The sequence below is a fragment of the Microtus ochrogaster genome, unplaced genomic scaffold (genome assembly GCF_000317375.1).
Source record: "Microtus ochrogaster isolate Prairie Vole_2 unplaced genomic scaffold, MicOch1.0 UNK29, whole genome shotgun sequence".
NCBI classification, from domain to species: domain Eukaryota; kingdom Metazoa; phylum Chordata; class Mammalia; order Rodentia; family Cricetidae; genus Microtus; species Microtus ochrogaster.
In genome coordinates this window covers 1458599-1461992 of record NW_004949127.1, presented here as the reverse complement: position 1 = coordinate 1461992, position 3394 = coordinate 1458599, and the positions used below count along the sequence as shown (strand labels likewise).

Below are 3394 nucleotides of genomic sequence, written 5' to 3'. Positions count from 1 at the left end.
GCCGCCCGCCCGTCCGTCCTCCCTCCCTCCCTCCCCGCCCCTGCGGCCCGCGGAAGGAAGCCTCTCCCCGCCCCCACCGCTCCTGGCAGGCACATCCGGGACCTTCGCATCTCCCCACCCTCCCCCACCCTCTCCCTCCTCCTGGCCGCCCTTCTCTCCGCGGCGGGAATGGCTGCGGGGCCGGGGGACTGCGGCTCTACGCCCAGGGCTTTGTGATCAGGGTCCCCGGGAGCGGGACGAGCGGCTCCTCCGCTATCTTGCCCGGGCTCGCCCTCCCACCGCTCGCTTTACCTGCTGAGCTGCAGGAAGCGGCCTTAGACCTTTTAAGGCTGGGGAAAGCGCGAGGCTGAAAAGGCTGCCCTGCCCTTCGCAGTGGCGAGCTCGGCGTCCCGCACCGTGGCAGCCGCGGGGTACAATGGTTGTCTCCGGAAGGAGTGGGGAAAGGCTGGGCTTGGCGGGTTGGACGTGATGGTGCGAGCCTGACCTGGGGCGAGGACTCAGCGAGCGAGCTGGTCCCCGTCCCTTTCAGGTCCTGGAAGCCACGTTCCGGAGAGTGTCTGTTCCTAGGGCCCCAGCTGGCAGTGGGAGTGGGTCGCTCGCTGGAGGAGGAGCGGGGGCGCCTGGGCCCGGAAGAGGGGGAAGGAAAAGGGCGGAAATTGCAGGTGCCTGAACCCGCAAGGTCTCCACCCAGTAGACGGAAGTTGAAGGGGATGCCTTCTTAAAATGAAGTATCGGCCCTTGCGCCCTTTTTAATGTGCTCTTCTGAGCTAAAATACCTTTACTGAGTCCCTGCTGGGGGCCTCCACTACTGGGGGAAAATCTCAGAAATTCAGCCCAGAGCTCTCTAGAAGATTCCATGGCAAGCTATTCTTTCCCTAACTCGGTATGTTGGATACATTGTCTGATCCACAAGCTTATCCTACAAATTATAATTCCCCGGAAGTGACAGAGCAAGAGTTGCCCGTGACCAGGTCAGTTTAGTGTCGTCCCCCCACCCCCGAGTTTCCACATCAGTAGATTCCTAGCAGTGCTAAACAGATGAGCAAAGTAACGCAGGTTTTTATCTCCAAGCTCCTGAAGTCGACTTACTTTGGCTGTCATGTGGATGCTTTCAGGGAGTGACTCATTTAGAATGACGAATATTTCAAAAGCTTGCAGGCTTCCAGTTCTGTAGTAGGCGCTCAAAATTTGACAGAAAGTACTAGGTTAAATCTTTTGTAAAATGGCAGTGGCTGTTAATGTCTGTAATGTATGTCTATATGGAATATACACCCCCGGGGAAGTTAAGAGATTTCTGTCTGCATAGATGGAAGGAAGGCTTGCTTTGGGAAGTAGCTAGTTTAGGCTTTTGCTACGTGCATTAACAAGGTTTCTTTGCTTGTTTTAATAAATCAGTAGGTGCTTTTAGGTTTTACAAATTCAAACCAACATGTCTGCTCAGTAAAGGCATAACAAGGCTGTGCAAGGGGGCAAGATTTGCCATAGACAGTCCAAGTGAAAGGTATTTTGAAAAATAAGGAATAGCATGTAGCAAAACAGAACCAATGGACTTGAACTCCGGAGAACTGGTGACTTTGACTAGCAGCCTGATGTGTTCTGTTTTCTTCTCTACTCTGGTCTTCATCCGTTTGATTGTATCTTCTGTGCCTTGATAGCCACAGTAATAACATATCAGCAATAAAAACATTATCTGGGGCTGAAGAATGAATGTGGTGTGTGTGTGTGTGTGTGTGTGTGTGTGTGTGTGTGTGTGTGTGTGTTTTTCTTAGCGTTGTTCCAGGCAGTGTTACTGTATTATATTTGGGAATGGTGAGGTGGTAGATGTCTCCAGCATACAAAGGCTAGTGACAAAGTGAAATGCTATTAAATCAGCAAGTCTAAAGTTCGAGATTAGCATGTGTCAGCCCAACACTAACAAGATATACACGATAGTACTATTTCTCCACTTCTTCCTGCCCGGGAGGCTCTAATGATCTCTCTGGAGTTATGTTACACAGCAGAGTGAGAAAGCCCAAGTAAATTCACATAAATCCATCACTCCCACTGGGAAAGGGGATCTTTTCAGTGGCATAGCAGTTCCGGCAGGCTACAATCTCACCTCTGAATCCCTTCCATTGCACAAGGCATAGTGTGAAGGGCTTTGCAGTCAGAAGGGGGCCAATCTTGCTTTGTCATCTCGAAGGACGATCTTTAGGTCACTAAGGTGGACACAGTTCCCAGTTCCTTCAGTGCAGTGATTGAGCTACAGACAGTGCTGTGTTCTAATTGTCCAGACCCAGCAAGTAGAGGAAACGTGAGACAGATGCTGCTCACTGAAGCTGCCTCTCCTGTTGCCACAGTTGGGTCCCTATCTAGACTCTTGGAGTGAGGTGTGGCCTACTGCTAGCTAGTGGGACACAAAGTGAAGCCCTCTGCTTGTGGGCCTGGACCATAAATCTTTCCGACCAGGATCATGGAGCAGGCCAAGGCATTTGAGGATGGCTGGTTCATCCTGTATTTTAGATGGGCTCAGTTGCTAGAGTTTTGCTCACCATACCTGAAGCCCTGGGTTGGATTTCCAGTGCCATATAGCAATGATTGTGGTGACACATTCATGCTCATCACTCGGGAGGTGGAGAAAAGAGAATTGTAGTTGAACATTTTTGTCAGGACTCCGCAATAATGACATGGAGATTTATTATTGTGAAAGCTTGTCCGATAGCCTAGATTGGTTTCTAACTAGCCCTTATAAACTAACTCAGATCATTTAATCTCCGTTCTTCTCATGGCTTGGTTACCGTTACTCTGTACTGTCCATCCTGCTTCCTCTGGGCCTCCTGGTGTCTCAGCACAACTTCTTCACAGCGTCCTCTGTGTCTGGAATTCCTGCTTAGCTAGTGGCTGCTAAGCTTTTTATTAAAGTATTCAAAGTGACAAATCTTCACAGTCTACAAAAAGATTATTACACAACAGAGGATCGAAAATTCAAGGTCACCTCCAGCTAGATCAGATTCTATATTTAAAAAAGAGAGAGAGAAAGAAAAAAATGGGAAATAGTAAAAGAGGAAGAAAAAAAAACAATGAAATACCTAGATAGCAGCGTATGCTTTTAATCCCAGGACTCAGGAGACAGAAGCAGGTAGTTCTCTGTGAGTTTGAGGCCAGTCTGGTCTACATATTGAATTCTAGGTCAACCAGGAGGACTACATAATGAGATGCTGTCTCAAAAAAGAATGAGAAACTAAACTTATTTTGGTAAGATCAGCTATCCATTGACGACAGAATGACCTCAGAACAGGGCTATTTCCTCAATACACACGGTTCTAATGCTCACACTTCACACTCTGTTCTAATGCTCACACTTCACACTCTGTATAATGCTCACACTTCACAGTCTGTTCTAATGCTCACACTT

General features: G+C 48.7%; 1 protein-coding gene across 1 annotated transcript in view; it reads right to left on the bottom strand.

Annotated features, from left to right (window-relative positions):
• The window catches only part of Ywhaz (tyrosine 3-monooxygenase/tryptophan 5-monooxygenase activation protein zeta), a 22311-nt gene extending 21850 nt beyond the window's left edge, over positions 1–461 (bottom strand). The window contains exon 1 of the mRNA XM_005368119.3: positions 292–461. The gene's annotated coding sequence lies outside the window, so the exon portion shown is untranslated. The remainder of the gene's footprint in view (positions 1–291) is intronic.
• Positions 462–3394: the final 2933 nt, after the last annotated feature.